Here is an 18,203-nt window from a genome sequence, read left to right on the forward strand (position 1 = left end):
AGGATACAAAGGACAGTTCATCTCCTAACGGAGGTCTTGATGGTCTTCCCTCGAGAGGGGTCTTGAATCCGCTTGGGGGATCTTCTCCGAAGAGGTCCTGAACTCCGAGGAGAAGTATCCAAGTGGATGAGCAAAGGCTCTCTCACAAATATGAGCTAATCCAATGCTAACCCTAATACGAAGCTAGGAGACGAGTATATATAGTGCTAAGCCACGAAGGGGTAAGTGCACTGCGCACAGGCAGGCCGGTAGTACCGGTCATGGGGCCGGTAGTACCGCTGAGAGCTCATGAGGGGCGGTAGTTCCGGTCGAGGAAGGCGGTACTACCGCTGGGAGGTCGGGCACTGGCTCCTGGAGGTGGGCGTCGAAAGAGCCAGCGGTTGTACCGGAGGTTGGGGTGGTTGTTCCGGTCTTTGGGCCGAAACCGGTAGAACCGGTGCTGTACCGGCCTTGCACCGCTTGATCATAGAATAGCTCCCGGTTGTTGGGCGGTGGTTGGCCGGTTGTTCCGCTCGGGCGGTGGTTGGGCGGTTGTACCGGTCCTCCCAGGCTGGGTGGAATGTCTCCTTGATCCTGATGTCCATCTTGCACCACTCCTTCTCCTTGGCTGCTTTCATGGTACCTGAGCACACAAAGTTTCTCTGTTTGAGGTAGTAGCCATGTCTCAAATGGGTCAAAGGGAAGTTCAACAAGGAGAGAGTTAACCTCGGATTGGATGGCACATGCTCGGGCTCTTATCATGGGTCCTCTTGGAGCAAGTGTGGTCGAAGTAGAGTCCATGGGGATGATGGAAGGATGCTCCGCATCATCTCCCCTCCCTTGGGAAAGATCCGACCTCGGGTCAAGATCTGCATCACCATGGAAAGGCGAGAGGTCTTTGACATTGAAGATGTCGCTCACGGTGTACTTGTCTCGTGGGAGTTCAATCTTGTAGGCGTTGTCGTTGTAGCGTGCTAGCACCTTGAAGGGTCCGTCGGCTCGAGGGAGAAGCTTAGACTTGCGTTCGTTGGGGAAGCGGTCCTTGCGAAGGTGTAGCCACACGAGGTCTCCAATGTTGAATACCATGGGTTGCTTGTTGATGTTGAGCTTGGTCGCTAGTTGTTGTACTTGGCGCTCGATGGTGTGTCTTGTATCTTCATGCATCTTCTTGATGTAGCTTCCCGTGCACTCGCATCCATGTTGGTGCGCTCTTGTAGAGGAAGAGGTAGAATGTCCAATGGTGATAACGGGTTGAAGCCGTAGACGACCTCGAAGGGAGACTTGCCGGTAGTCGAATGTCTTGCACGGTTGTAGGCGTACTCGGCGATGGGTAGACATGCCTCCCACTCCTTGATGTTCTTCTTGATCAACACGTGAAGTTGAGTGGATAGTGTCCGGTTCGTCACCTCCGCTTGGCCGTTGGTTTGAGGATGGTATGCGGATGAGAACAAGAGCTTGATTCCGAGCTTGGCGCATAGCGTCTTCCAAAAGTAACTCAAGAACTTGACGTCACGGTCGGAGATGATCGTCTTTGTCAATCCATGAAGTCGCAAGATGTCCCTACAAAAGAGATTTGCAATATGTGAAGCAACGTCTATCTTGTTGCAAGGAATGAAATGTGCCATCTTAGAAAATCTGTCCACAACAACAAAGACGGAATCCTTGCCATTTTGAGTTCTAGGCAAACCAAGTATAAAATCCATGCTAATGTCTTCCCAAGGTTGGTAAGGAATGGGAAGGGGCATGTAAAGACCATGGGATTGAGCTTTTGACTTAGCTTTGCGACATGTAGAGCAACGGTTGGTGAAGCGTGAGACATCACGAAACATCTTGGGCTAAAAGTAGTTCTTGGAGAGCGTGGCGAAAGTCTTGTCGCGTCCAAAGTGTCCCATTAGTCCGCCTCCATGAGCCTCTTGCAAAAGGAGCAAACAAAGAGAAGACTCGGGAATGCAAAGTTTGTTAGCTCTCATAAGATAATCATCCTTTATGTAGTATCGTTCCCAAGACGTGTGTGTCAAACACTTAGCGTAAGGAGTAGCAAAAGAAGGATCATGCTCATACAAGTCTTTTATATGCTCAAAACCAATAACATTCAACTCAAGTTGAGTGATAAGCATGCATATACGTGAAAGCGCATCCGCAACAACATTTTCTTTACCCTTAATATACTTGATCACATAAGGAAAAGATTCAATGAATTCACTCCATTTGGCATGACGCTTGTTCAATTTAGTTTGACCTTTTAAGTACTTAAGCGTTTCATGATCGGTATGGATGAAAAATTCATTAGGTCTAAGATAATGTTCCCAAACATGTAGCACACGCACTAAAGCATACAATTCTTTGTCATAGATGGGATAATTAAGTTGAGCACCGGAGAGTTTTTCACTAAAATAAGCAATGGCTCGTTTTTCTTGCATCAAAACTCCGCCAATTCCGGTACCACTTGCATCACAATGAACCTCAAAAGTTTTGTCAAAATTGGGCAAAGCAAGAATCGGAGCATGAGTAAGCAAAGACTTGAGTTCATCAAAAGTGGTGGATTGCAAAGATCCCCAAACAAAAGGAGCATTCTTCTTACTCAAAGCATGTAAAGGAGCGGCAATTGTGCTAAAGTTTTTCACAAAGCGACAATAAAATCCTGCTAGACCAAGAAAACTTCTCACTTGTTGCAAATTGGTGGGTTGGGGCCAAGTTTTAATTGCTTTAATTTTAGTTTCATCAACATGGACACCCTTGGAAGAGACAACAAAACCCAGGAAAACCACTTTGTCAACGCCAAAAGTGCATTTTTTCAAGTTTGCATAAAGGCATTCCTTGCAAAGAGTTTGCAACACAGATTTAACATGATTAATATGCTCTTTCATGGTTTTGCTAAACACAAGGATATCATCAAAGTAAACCACAACGAAGACTCCAATGTAAGGTCTAAGCACATGATGCATAAGACGCACGAAAGTTCCGGGTGCTTCCGACAAACCCATAGGCATCACTAACCACTCATATAAGCCAAATTTGGTTTTGAAAGCGGTTTTCCATTCATCACCTTCTTGAATGCGGATTTGATAATAGCCACTTTTAAGATCTATTTTTGAGAAAAAGTTGGCTCCACTAAGTTCATCAAGCATATCATCTAAGCGAGGAATGGGGTGCCTATAACGAACGGTGATGGCGTTTATGGGTCTACAATCGGAACACAAGCGAAAACTGCCATCGGGTTTAGGTACAAGGATAACGGGAACGGCACATGGGCTTAAGCTTTCACGTACCTGACCGTTGTCGATGAGTTGTTGTACTTGTCGTTGAATCTCCTTGGTTTCTTCGGGATTGACACGGTATGGGGCTTTGTTTGGAAGTGGCGCTCCGGGGATGAGGTCGATTCGATGCTCAATGCCTCGTAAGGGAGGTAGACCCGGAGGTAGCTCATCGGGGAAGACATCTTTGAATTCCTGCAAAAGAGACTGAAACACTAAAGGTAACTCATGAGAGGTGTTAGTTGTTGGCTCTCCATCTTTGCACATGAGGACGAAGTGTATCACACTCGATGGGTTCTCACACACTTCTCTTATCTCACTTTTGGTGGCAAATAGGATGAGGTTTTTCTCTCTAGGCGAAGAGGCGCTCATATTTGGCTTGTGGCTCTCACTCACTTTTGGGTGGGTAACTTTCGCACTCTTCTCGCCATGGTGGGTGGTTTGCTTGTCGGCTATCACTTGACTAGGAGACATAGGTCGTAGCACATACTCCTTCCCTTTCATCTTGAAGCTATAGTGATTGGTGCGCCCATTGTGGATGACACCACGGTCGAATTGCCATGGTCGACCAAGAAGGAGGTGACAAACGGTCATTGGGACCACATCACATTCCAAAGTGTCTTCATAAGCACCTATTTTGAAAGAGACTTGGACCGTATGCTCGACTCGTATAGTGCCGGAGTCACTTAGCCATTGAACCTTGCAGGGGTGCGGGTGCTTCTTCTTGACCAATTGTAGTTTTGAACATAGTTCGTCACTTGCCAAGTTGTGGCAACTACCTCCATCGATGATGACCTTGACGGACCTTCCATTGATGCCGGCCTTAGTGTGGAAGATGTGGCATCGTTGGTCTTCTTCTTGTTGATGTTGAAGCGTCAAGACTTTGGAGACAACGAGAGCGGGGCTCGAATCCTCATCACAAAAGACTTGATCATCTTCATCCTCGTTCACGCGCCGGTGCATGGTCACTTGCTCAATAGCTTCCATTTCATCTTCACTCATTGAGTCATAGGTGCCATCGTCGTTGAGGATCATGGTGCGCTTGTTGGTGCATTGGAAGGCTTTGTGGCCTCGGCCGCCACAAGTGAAACATTTGAAGGAGCTTGTCTTGACGGTCTCATCGGTTGGAGTAGATGATGAAGCACGCAGCTTGAAGTTGCTTGTCGTAGGAGGAAGGCGACTTGAACTTGCCGAAGTTTTCTTGTAACTTGACTTGTCGTCGTTGCTTGGAGAAGATTTGGTTGACGTAGATGTTGGGGGAGTCGTTGAAGCTTGGATGTTGGAGAAGCCGTAGGTTTTGGATGAGTACTTGGCGTACTTGAAGTCATCTTGCACTTGACGTTCCGCCTTGGTTGCTTGATGCACGAGCTCAATGAGGTTGGAATATGGTTGTAAGTCGGCGATCTTCTTGATGGAATGATTGAGTCCATTCAAGAAACGTGCCATTGTTTGCTCATCATCTTCCTTGACATTGGCTCGAATCATGGCTATCTCCATTTCCTTGTAGTATTCTTCAACACTCTTTGTTCCTTGCTTGAGGAGTTGTAGCGTCTTGAAGAGATCGCGGTTGTAGTAGGTTGGTACAAAGCGTGCCCGAATGACATCCTTCATTTGAGTCCAAGTGGTGATTGGTGGTTCACCTTTTGCTTCACGGCGTTCAAGTACTTGTTCCCACCATATGAGCACATAGTCTTGGAACTCAAGTGATGCCATAGCGATCTTCTTCTCTTCCTCAAAGTTGTGCAAACGAAAGATTTTGTCGACCTTCAATGCCCATGAGAGGTATTCTTCGGGATCATTGCTTCCATTGAACTTGGGCATTGTGAATTTGAGCTTGCCATAGCGTTGCTCTTCATTATGTTGTTGGCAATGGTGATGATGACGCCCTTGACGTGGAGGGTAATCATCCTCATGTTGCTCTTGGCGTGGAGGAAGTCCATGATGAACTTGCTCTTGTTGACCTTGAGGTTGAGGTGGAGCTTGACGAGCTTGTGGAGGAGCTTGTCGTTGCACACGCGGTTGGTAGTTCCTCTCTTGGATTTCTTCACAAAGAGCTTCCTCCTTATTGCGCCGTTCGCGATTGCGGTTGGCGATGGCTCGACTTGATTCTTGAAGGGCATGTTGCGCCTCAAGCGCTTGCGCTTCTCGTTGTTGTTGTTGAAGACGTTGAGCCTCGGCGTCTTGTTCTTCTTGGTGGCCACTTGGTTTGATTGAGGACTGTGACGCCCGGATAATTAAGCTACAGTAAACCACTGTTAATGATGCCACGTCACCGTGATTACTGTTGTTAGCCTCACGACGAATCATTCCATTCAAATAAGAAAAATTCAAAATCAAGGCAAACAACAAAAGTTTTCAAACTTTAAAACTAAAATGTCCGGGTAGTGCCAAGTAATGCAAAGTTAATTGTGGTGAGGAAACCCCCCTTTTATAAAATGTTTTAATACTCTAAAATGATTAAAACGGTAGTTGAAACGATTGAATAAGTGCCTTTGATATTTTATAAAATGATAAACTATTTTAATATGAGGTAAAACTTTTTAGGGTAGTGGGTTATTTTGAAACACTATTTTTGAAGCTATTGTCATATTTTACTAAACTGAAAATACGGTGTAACTAAAATAAAACAGAAAAGAATAAATAAAAAGGTAAAGAACAAATCAAAAAAAAAGAAGGTAAAAGAAATTAAAGCCCCCCCCCCCTCGCTGGGCCTCGGCCCAGCTGGCCACCTGGCCAACCAGGCCGGCCCAGCCGCCCCTTACTAACCCCCCTCACCCCGTGACCTAACCGAGCCCCTCACCCCACGATCCCCACTCGCCCTTATGCGCCGCCACCCACAGGGGCGCTCCCGCGCACGCATGAGTCCTCGAGGGAGAGGAGCTCCCTCGTGCCCGACGACCATGCCCCCGTGCCCCCGACGCTCCTCGTCGGGCCTCCTCCCCGCCGCCCATCTCCGGCTCACCTCCCCTCTCGCTCCTCTTTCCTGACCCGATCTGGATCAGGAAAGGGCAACGAGCCCGACGCCGCCCCGCCTCTGAAGCCGCTAGACCTCGCCGCCACCTTGCCCCGAAGTCACCCCGCCTCCCTGACGCCGACGTCCTGGTGTGCTCCATCGCCGGCCTGTCTCCTCCCCACGCCGGACCTCCTCGTCCTCCTCCCCGAGTCGCTCCTCGCGCACCGTTGCCAAGTCCCTACAAACCCGATGTGAGCGCGCGCCCTTCCCCCTCTCTCCCTCTCGCGCGACCTCCCCTCGCGGCGCACACGGCACCCGCGCGCCGCGCCCCGGCTCGCGATGGCCGCGTCGACACCGCCGCCCCGCGTCGCCCTGCCTGAACCTCGCGCACCGCCTCCCCCGCGTGTGGCCTCACTTCCCTTTGCCGCTGCTCACCCGTCGTCGCCCGCGGCTGGCCTCGCCCAGTCCCGCACCTGCCGCGCCCTACCAGTGGCTCGGGCCGCCGGCGCCGGTGTGCGTCGTGCGTGCCCAGCGCCCTCTCGGGCTCGTGCCCGTTTGGGCGCCCACGCCACTGCCCGCTAGCGTCCGCCCCGCTAGGCCCCTGGGCCAATGACATGGGGGCCCCACCCCCTAAAAAGAACGGTTTTTATTAAAACAAAAACAAAAATAAAATGAAAATGAATTAAAACTAATTAACTAATTAGTTAATTAATTAATTAATTAAGTATTTAATTAATCTAATTAATTCTGTTTAATTAACCCTAACCACTAATTAACCTAATTAACTAAGGTTAATTAACTTTGATTAGGCTAATTAAGTTAATAGAGTATGACGAACGGGACCCACCTGTCCGGGTTGACTTAGTCAACCCTGTTGACTGATGATGTCAGCATGACATCATGCTGATGTCATAAATGCATTTTCGAAATTAATTAAATAATTAATTAAAATTCCAGAAATTAATAAAATCTTTTATAAATCATATCTTTTAATCCGTAACTCGGATTAAAATACTTTCAACATGAAAGTTGCTCAGAACGACGAGACGATTCCGGATACGCAGTCCGTTCGTCCGCCACACCCCTCTAACCTATCGAACCCGCAACTTTCCCCCTCCGGCTCCTCTGCCCAAAAACACGAAACACCGGGAATACTTTCCCGGATGTTTCCCCCCTTCACCGGTATCACCTACTACCGCGTTAGGGCACACCGAACACCGCGTATTGCCTTGTTATATTTTGTGATGCTTTGTTTGCTCTGTATTCATTATTTCTTCCCCCTCTTCTCTCCGGTAGACTACGAGACCGACGCTGCTGCTGACCAGTTCGACTACGGAGTTGACGACCCCTCTCTCTTGCCAGAGCAACCAGGCAAGCCCCCCCCCTTGATCACCAGATATCGCCTATTCTCCTCTATACTGCTTGCATTAGAGTAGTGTAGCATGTTACTGCTTTCGTTAATCCTATTCTGATGCATAGCCTGACATTGTCGCTACATCTGTTGATACCTTACCTGCAATCCTAAATGCTTAGTATAGGATGCTAGTTTATCATCATTGGCCCTACATTCTTGTCAGTCTGCCATGCTATACTACTGGGCTGTGATCACTTCGGGAGGTGATCACGGGCATATACTATATACTTTACACTGTTACATTACCTGTGATACTGTTCGGAGTTGGGGGCTGAAGAGGCAGGTGGCTCCATCCCGGTAGAGATGGGCCTGGGTTCCCGACGGCCCCCGACTGTTACTTTGTGGCGGAGCGACAGGGCAGGTTGAGACCACCTAGGAGACAGGTGGGCCTGGCCCTGTTCGGCATTCGCGGATACTTAACACGCTTAACGAGATCTTGGTATTTGATCTGAGTCTGGCTACGAGCCTATACGCACTAACCATCTACGTGGGAGTAGTTATGGGTATCCCGACGTCGTGGTATCAGCCGAAGCACTTCAGACGTCAGCGACGGAGCGGCGCGCGCCGAATTGGACTGGAACGCCACTAGGCTAGGTCTGCTTTCGGCCGCCCACGCAACGTGCAGGTGTGCTCAGGGCGATGGGCCCAGACCCCTGCGCGCTTAGGTTTAGACCGGCGTGCTGGCCTCTCTGTTTTGCCTAGGTGGGGCTGCGACGTGTTGATCTTCCGAGGCCGGGCATGACCCAGAAAGTGTGTCCGGCCAAATGGGATCGAGCGTGTTGGGCTATGTGGTGCACCCCTGCAGGGAAGTTAATCTATTCGAATAGCCGTGATCTTCGGTAACAGGACGACTTGGAGTTGTACCTTGACCTTATGACAACTAGAACCGGATACTTAATGAAACACACCCTTCCAAGTTCCACGGACAACCCGGTGATCGCTTTTCCGCAGGGCGACGAGGAGAGGATTGCCGGGTAGGATTATGCTATGCGATGCTACTGGAGATGCTATTTGGAGATGCTACTTGGAGGACTTCAATCTACTCTCTTCTACTTGCTGCAAGACGGAGGCTGCCAGAAGCGTAGTCTTCGACAGGACTAGCTATCCCCCTCTTATTCTGGCTTCTGCAGTTCAGTCCACTGATATGGCCTCCTTACACATATACCCATGCATATGTAGTTTAGTTCCTTGCTTGCGAGTACTTTGGATGAGTACTCACGGTTGCTTTCTCCCCCCTTTTTCCCCTTTCCTTTCTTTCTGGTTGTCGCAACCAGATGCTGGAGTCCAGGAGCCAGACGCCACCGTCGACGACGACCCCTACTACACTGGAGGTGCCTACTACTACGTGCTGCCCGCTGATGACGACCGGGAGTAGTTTAGGAGGATCCCAGGCAGGAGGCCTGCGCCTCTTTCGATCTGTATCCCAGTTTGTGCTAGCCTTCTTAAGGCAAACTTGTTTAACTTATGTCTGTACTCAGATATTGTTGCTTCCGCTGACTCGTCTATGATCGAGCACTTGTATTCGAGCCCTCGAGGCCCCTGGCTTGTATTATGATGCTTGTATGACTTATTTTATTTGTAGAGTTGTGTTGTGATATCTTCCCGTGAGTCCCTGATCTTGATCGTACACATTTGCGTGCATGATTAGTGTACGATTGAATCGGGGGCGTCACAAGTTGGTATCAGAGCCGACTGCCTGTAGGAATCCCCCTTCCACACTCCTTGGCCGAAGTCGAGTCTAGACTTTACAAAACTTTTACTGACATGGCTGTGCGGCCCATGGGCCCACGTCGCCATTGGGTGGTATTAGGATCTTTTACTCCTTGACCTATACTCTGGGACTCTGAACTCTCTTCTACTCGGGTTAAACGATTTTTACTAAAATCTGACTTTAGGTTCTCGAAAATACTTTCTCCCGGAGAGGCCCTTCAGACCAGATGATCACCGACTGCACCAGAAGATTTCGAAGATACTCTCCGATTTCTCTTGAGACCTTGTGCCCGTTGCCTTTGCAATTCCCTACCACTGAAATATCCCTATGGATAAATACTTACACCTGTCGTGCTTACTTTTATTCTCAGTCGATCTTGTTATTACAAGATACCCTGAGAATATTTTGTGCCTACTGCCTTGCAGTTCTTTGCCACCTGAATACCCCTATGGATAATTCTCGCACTTGTCGAGTATCCGCTTATCCCCAGTTGTTCATGTGTTTCGCAAAAGTCTTCAAAATAATATTCGATCTTCCGAAAATCCTCTAGAGCCTTTGGCTCTTGAAATTCTTGCTTGCTTGCATTATGGTTAATCCCATAAGTCTCGTAGTCTTAATGACATTCCTTGTCATTATCATTTTGAGTCCGTTGACTCAATATGTTTGCGAATACACGCAATCATCATTGATCCTTATAAATTAATTTTCCGGCTGAGCTGCCATCCTTTTAACTGGAATTGGTTCTCGACCAATCCAATTGTCTTTGATTGTACCCTAAGACTATTCAACTTATCCACCCCTAATCAGAGCATTGCTTCCGATCCCTTGATTTGGAAATCATAATTCCTTTGCATTTGACAATTGAGTTAGTCAGTTGTTTCTATAATCTGCTTCCTCTAGTTGAGTATCGATGCTCACGTCAGATCCTTGTGGACCACCAGATCCTTTGTTGGATTTTATCTGACAACGCCCTTCATAGTCAATAAACTTGTGAGCCTTTTCTCGGATACATAATGCCTTTGGTAAATTGTATCGTCTGCTTTCTCAACCATGCTCTGCCTTCGAGCTTGAGTTAATTACTTCTAAAGATTCTGGTATATGATTCTAAGATGCCCCGATGGGTTGAACCTGTGCCTTCCTTAATATGTGTGAACTCGAAAGTTTTCACGAGTCGTACTCTTCTGGTATTTGGCCAGATAAAAATTTCAACGCTATAACTTCATCGAAAGCGAGAAGTGAATGAAAGGGTATGCATTGGAGAAGTGGGAGTCGACCTTGAACTTTGTGTTCATGCCCATGGACCCGATGTACATCTTCTCATCGAAGCTTCTTTTAAAATTAATTATTCCCTTGATATAAGTTCATCTTGTATCTGGGGTATGGCCTTTTAGAATCGTGGTTCCGACCATGTTCTCCTTTAAATACCATTTTCGATGCAAGTGTAAGCACTTGTCTTCTGTGGATCAATAACCCGGTACAACCTCTACTTTGATCTGTCGTCGAGTATTACCCCATGGTATCTCGAGATTATCATGGTACTGCATAACTTCCTATGAGTTCTTCATCAAGTACTACATACTCACTGATTACAATTTTTCATGGACTCTGAGTTATTAAACACTCAAAGACACCGATAACTGAACCGAGTCCGCCCTACGGTTCAACAACTCTTCAGTAAGCTTCTATAAGTACGAGTTTGTACCCGATCACGCCATTCCTAGCCTGTTTGGCTATATCATTGTCGTGATGATTCTAACGGTGCTACCTGGTCCTTATTCTCGGAGCACCAATTTTCGACGATGAACTAACCTTACGTCGATTTTTCCTCGTCATACCCTTTCACCTTAAACAACAAGCTTGAGTTCGAGTTTGTGTCGTAACTGTGGTACCAATAACCTCTTGCTTCATCATTCCTTTGACTTGATGTCGTCGCTGATTGATTACTTCTTCATGAAATCTGTCGACAAATGTGTCGTGATCCTCATCAACCTTATGAGTTCTTCCAGGAATTCAATTGAATTCATGATGGGTAATACCATCCTTGCCCCTCGATGATTCCTGTTCTCATCGACCACTTTATTGCCTTCCGTTCAACACAACTTGTTCGTGTTTTGTGTAAACCTTGAGATCCCTGCTACCCAGCAGTTGATCTTCCTTACCTCGGAAGTATTACCATCTCTTTTTGTCAAGAATGTGGTGAGAATTTCACCACCTCTTAAGAATTCTTGATATCATAATACTTCTTGCCATCTTCGTTCATTCCTTGGCCCCCGTATTGTTTTCAACCGGAATACCGACTATGGAGCTATGATGTGTGAATTCAAAACTTCTAGCAACCCTATCGCTTTGAAGTGAATGGGTGATAGATCATTCTAAGTCTTTCGATAATTGAATCACCACTCTAACATTGGCCGTGCAACCCAACCCATATTTCGGGTGCACCGGTCAACCAATGTTCAATTATGTATGTTTTCCTCGAGCATACAACATTATATCATTTCAATCAACAAGTGTCATCTCCTTGTTCACATAGTTGTGGAAATCCATCCTTTTTGGAAATGTCAATGGGTTGTCGCTGAGTCAATCGGTCACCTCCTCACCTCTCCTTGATTTAATGATGGACTCTTGTTAACAGAAATCACTTCATAGTCCATTTCCCCGAGAATCTTACAATGTCATCTCGTCTATTTGCGTTGCATCCTTTTCTTCTCAGGTATCCTAAGTCTGGGGTATCCTGGCACCAATCGGATCCGAATCCCGGTCAGCTAAGATGGTTGGGGCAACTTTCAGAGAATTATGATGTTGATCCTTGATGATCCGGTAGCATGATGTCATACCTAGCACCCCCCCCCGGCTGGAGGACCTATCCCTATAAATTCCTTTTCAGCAAGGTTATCCGTTCATCCATGAGGAAATTGTAAGACTTAATCTACAAATTATTCCTGATGGATCCTTCGTGTTTCCAAAGTCTGATCTTCACCTGAAGACCATGTCAATGCTATCTCGAAGCATGTCAATGGTACTCCGATTTTCAACAGGAACATTTGAAGCACGATGCTAAATTTTATTTATCATTCATCCTAACACCGTTGTATGGGTAATGTCATGAAAATTCTCCCCCATACCTAAAGAGTTTTCTACATTATATCCTGCCACGGATATCATGCTCTGCTTGTCCTTGGGAAGGATATATCCCTGAAATATGTGTTTAAAAACATTTTTCCTTTCCATTGTTTTGTTTAACCTTTCTTGTGATCTATATGATCTAAGCAGTAATGATCTCCTGCTTATGTAAACACCTCGGTGTACAACTCTGTCAGCAAGACCCTGTTACTATTGTTGAAAACATTCCGGTAACCACCGATGGATGAGAACTTTGCCTATTGGCCCGCCTCGTTCAACGAGCAGGGAAATGGTTCTCTTCGTCCCTCGCCCTTGGTATCGATATTGTTGCCGACATATCTGACAGGCTACCCTTTGACACGCCTTACTATCATGACCGTGCAAAATGTCGGCCCCCTTCCTACTTTCAACCACATGGTGGGCCCATAACCCACAGTTCCACAGGATCGAAACCTGACTCTCCTGCACCCCCCTTCCCAAGGTTATTCCTCGCGCTTGACTTCGTATTTAATTCACGGGCCACCTTCCTAATGCTCTATTCTGGTATCAGACGCAATACTTACTCTCGCTGCTCTGAAACCCTTTCTCACTCTGGGTCAGACTTCGAGCAACTATCTATCCACTTGGAACCTCTTATTGTACCTTCGTACCTTACTCTTGATGTATTCGATATGTTCGACTCAAGAGATAATCTTATGCTCATTCATGGGTTAACCCCCAGATTGTTTCCCTCATAAGCATTCTGTCGTAGCCGAGCTGCCCCCTTACCTATTCGTAAGTACGTTGGAGTTCCCGAGAAAAGAACGACATCACCATGATGACCTGAAGCAGAGAAGTGAAGACAACCATGTAATGGATCGACCTCCTCGAGAAGAGTAGCCAAGACCAACAAGACCCGTTAGAATTTCGCAACCTAATCCCTTCCCCGCACTTCCCCTCTTAAATCTCGGGACGAGATTTCTTGTAGTGGAGGAGAATTGTGACGCCCGGATAATTAAGCTACAGTAAACCACTGTTAATGATGCCACGTCACCGTGATTACTGTTGTTAGCCTCACGACGAATCATTCCATTCAAATAAGAAAAATTCAAAATCAAGGCAAACAACAAAAGTTTTCAAACTTTAAAACTAAAATGTCCGGGTAGTGCCAAGTAATGCAAAGTTAATTGTGGTGAGGAAACCCCCCTTTTATAAAATGTTTTAATACTCTAAAATGATTAAAACGGTAGTTGAAACGATTGAATAAGTGCCTTTGATATTTTATAAAATGATAAACTATTTTAATATGAGGTAAAACTTTTTAGGGTAGTGGGTTATTTTGAAACACTATTTTTGAAGCTATTGTCATATTTTACTAAACTGAAAATACGGTGTAACTAAAATAAAACAGAAAAGAATAAATAAAAAGGTAAAGAACAAATCAAAAAAAAAGAAGGTAAAAGAAATTAAAGCCCCCCCCCTCGCTGGGCCTCGGCCCAGCTGGCCACCTGGCCAACCAGGCCGGCCCAGCCGCCCCTTACTAACCCCCCTCACCCCGTGACCTAACCGAGCCCCTCACCCCACGATCCCCACTCGCCCTTATGCGCCGCCACCCACAGGGGCGCTCCCGCGCACGCATGAGTCCTCGAGGGAGAGGAGCTCCCTCGTGCCCGACGACCATGCCCCCGTGCCCCCGACGCTCCTCGTCGGGCCTCCTCCCCGCCGCCCATCTCCGGCTCACCTCCCCTCTCGCTCCTCTTTCCTGACCCGATCTGGATCAGGAAAGGGCAACGAGCCCGACGCCGCCCCGCCTCTGAAGCCGCTAGACCTCGCCGCCACCTTGCCCCGAAGTCACCCCGCCTCCCTGACGCCGACGTCCTGGTGTGCTCCATCGCCGGCCTGCCTCCTCCCCACGCCGGACCTCCTCGTCCTCCTCCCCGAGTCGCTCCTCGCGCACCGTTGCCAAGTCCCTACAAACCCGATGTGAGCGCGCGCCCTTCCCCCTCTCTCCCTCTCGCGCGACCTCCCCTCGCGGCGCACACGGCACCCGCGCGCCGCGCCCCGGCTCGCGATGGCCGCGTCGACACCGCCGCCCCGCGTCGCCCTGCCTGAACCTCGCGCACCGCCTCCCCCGCGTGTGGCCTCACTTCCCTTTGCCGCTGCTCACCCGTCGTCGCCCGCGGCTGGCCTCGCCCAGTCCCGCACCTGCCGCGCCCTACCAGTGGCTCGGGCCGCCGGCGCCGGTGTGCGTCGTGCGTGCCCAGCGCCCTCTCGGGCTCGTGCCCGTTTGGGCGCCCACGCCACTGCCCGCTAGCGTCCGCCCCGCTAGGCCCCTGGGCCAATGACATGGGGGCCCCACCCCCTAAAAAGAACGGTTTTTATTAAAACAAAAACAAAAATAAAATGAAAATGAATTAAAACTAATTAACTAATTAATTAATTAATTAATTAATTAAGTATTTAATTAATCTAATTAATTCTGTTTAATTAACCCTAACCACTAATTAACCTAATTAACTAAGGTTAATTAACTTTGATTAGGCTAATTAAGTTAATAGAGTATGACGAACGGGACCCACCTGTCAGGGTTGACTCGGTCAACCCTGTTGACTGATGACGTCAGCATGACATCATGCTGATGTCATAAAAGCATTTTCGAAATTAATTAAATAATTAATTAAATTCCTGAAATTAATAAAATCTTTTAAAAATCATATCTTTTAATCCGTAATCCGGATTAAAATATTTTCAACATGAAAGTTGCTCAGAACGACGAGACGATTCCGGATACGCAGTCCGTTCGTCCGCCACACCCCTCTAACCTATCGAACCCGCAACTTTCCCCCTCCGGCTCCTCTGTCCGAAAACACGAAACACCGGGAATACTTTCCCGGATGTTTTCCCCCCTTCACCGGTATCACCTACTACCGCGTTAGGGCACACCGAACACCGCGTATTGCCTTGTTATATTTTGAGATGCTTTGTTTGCTCTGTATTCATTATTTCTTCCCCCTCTTCTCTCCGGTAGACTACGAGACCGACGCTGCTGCTGACCAGTTCGACTACGGAGTTGACGACCCCTCTCTCTTGCCAGAGCAACCAGGCAAGCCCCCCCCCCCTTGATCACCAGATATCGCCTATTCTCCTCTATACTGCTTGCATTAGAGTAGTGTAGCATGTACTGCTTTCGTTAATCCTATTCTGATGCATAGCCTGACATTGTCGCTACATCTGTTGATACCTTACCTGCAATCCTAAATGCTTAGTATAGGATGCTAGTTTATCATCATTGGCCCTACATTCTTGTCAGTCTGCCATGCTATACTACTGGGCTGTGATCACTTCGGGAGGTGATCACGGGCATATACTATATACTTTACACTGTTACATTACCTGTGATACTGTTCGGAGTTGGGGGCTGAAGAGGCAGGTGGCTCCATCCCGGTAGAGATGGGCCTGGGTTCCCGACGGCCCTCGACTGTTACTTTGTGGCGGAGCGACAGGGCAGGTTGAGACCACCTAGGAGACAGGTGGGCCTGGCCCTGTTCGGCGTTCGCGGATACTTAACACGCTTAACGAGATCTTGGTATTTGATCTGAGTCTGGCTACGAGCCTATACGCACTAACCATCTACGTGGGAGTAGTTATGGGTATCCCGACGTCGTGGTATCAGCCGAAGCACTTCAGACGTCAGCGACGGAGCGGCGCGCGCCGAATTGGACTGGAACGCCACTAGGCTAGGTCTGCTTCCGGCCGCCCACGCAACGTGCAGGTGTGCTCAGGGCGATGGGCCCAGACCCCTGCGCGCTTAGGTTTAGACCGGCGTGCTGGCCTCTCTGTTTTGCCTAGGTGGGGCTGCGACGTGTTGATCTTCCGAGGCCGGGCATGACCCAGGAAAGTGTGTCCGGCCAAATGGGATCGAGCGTGTTGGGCTATGTGGTGCACCCCTGCAGGGAAGTTTAATCTATTCGAATAGCCGTGATCTTCGGTAACAGGACGACTTGGAGTTGTACCTTGACCTTATGACAACTAGAACCGGATACTTAATAAAACACACCCTTCCAAGTTCCACAGACAACCCGGTGATCGCTTTTCCGCAGGGCGACGAGGAGAGGATTGCCGGGTAGGATTATGCTATGCGATGCTACTGGAGATGCTGCTTGGAGATTCTACCATGGAGATGTTACTTGGAGGACTTCATTCTACTCTCTTCTACATGCTGCAAGACGGAGGCTGCCAGAAGCGTAGTCTTCGACAGGATTAGCTATCCCCCTCTTATTCTGGCCTTCTGCAGTTCAGTCCACTGATATGGCCCCCTTACACATATACCCATGCATATGTAGTGTAGTTCCTTGCTTGCGAGTACTTTGGATGAGTACTCACGGTTGCTTTCTCCCCCCTTTTTCCCCTTTCCTTTCTTTCTGGTTGTCGCAACCAGATGCTGGAGTCCAGGAGCCAGACGCCACCGTCGACGACGACGCCTACTACACCGGAGGTGCCTACTACTACGTGCTGCCCGCTGACGACGACCAGGAGTGACCTAGGAGGATCCCAGGCAGGAGGCCTGCTCCTCTTTCGATCTGTATCCCAGTTTGTGCTAGCCATCTTATGGCACCTTGTTTAACTTATGTCTGTACTCAGATATTGTTGCTTCCGCTGACTCGTCTATGATCGAGCACTTGTATTCGAGCCCTCGAGGCCCCTGGCTTGTATTATGATGCTTGTATGACTTATTTTATTTGTAGAGTTGTGTTGTGATATCTTCCCGTGAGTCCCTGATCTTGATCGTACACATTTGCGTGCATGATTAGTGTACGATTAAATCGGGGGCGTCACAAGTTGGTATCAGAGCCGACTGCCTGTAGGAATCCCCCTTCCACACTCCTTGGCCGAAGTCGAGTCTAGACATTGCAAAACTTTTACTAACTTGGCTGTGTGCCTTACGGGCCCACGTCGCCATCGGGTGGTACTAGGATCTTTTACTCCTCGACCTTTACTCTGGGACTCTGAACTCTCTTCTACTCGGGTTAAACGATTTTTACTAAAATCTGACTTTAGGTTCTCGAAAATACTTTCTCCCGGAGAGGCCCTTCAGACCAGATGATCACCGACTGCACCAGAAGATTTCGAAGATACTCTCCGATTTTCTCTTGAGACCTTGTGCCCGTTGCCTTTGCAATTCCCTACCACTGAAATATCCCTATGGATAAATACTTACACCTGTCGTGCTTACTTTTATTCTCAGTCGATCTTGTTATTACAAGATACCCTGAGAATATTTTGTTCAAAATCATTGCTAATTCAAAATATGAATTAGTGACAAACACCCTAAGTTTTCAAAAGTCAAAGCGAAAATGTTTGGGGGTTGCCAAATATTGCACTGGTAATTATGGTGAAGCAAACACCATTTTATAAAATATGTAGATGCCCTAAAACTAAATAAAACAAAAAGGGAAAATAAATAAGAGAAAGAAATTACAAAAAAAAACTAAAAGGGGGGGGGGAGCCCCCTGGACCAGACAGCCCAACCCACCCGAACGGCCACCGCCCAATCCCCCTGGCCCGCAGCCAGACTGGCCGGCCCAGCCGGCCCAGCCCCGCACCGCGTCCCATTCCCCTGTTCCCCCGACCCGGGTCGGAACAGGGCGCGTCCCAACCGAACTCCCCTCGCCGGCGACGAGACGGGGGATAAGATCGCCAGGACCCCCCCGCCTCCTCGATCCCGCTTCCCACTCGCCCCCACGCTCGCCCTCGGCCCCCTTGCCTCTCCCTCTCCCCTCCAGATCCATC

The sequence above is a fragment of the Triticum aestivum genome, chromosome 7B, assembly GCF_018294505.1.
Source record: "Triticum aestivum cultivar Chinese Spring chromosome 7B, IWGSC CS RefSeq v2.1, whole genome shotgun sequence".
NCBI classification, from domain to species: Eukaryota; Viridiplantae; Streptophyta; class Magnoliopsida; order Poales; family Poaceae; genus Triticum; species Triticum aestivum.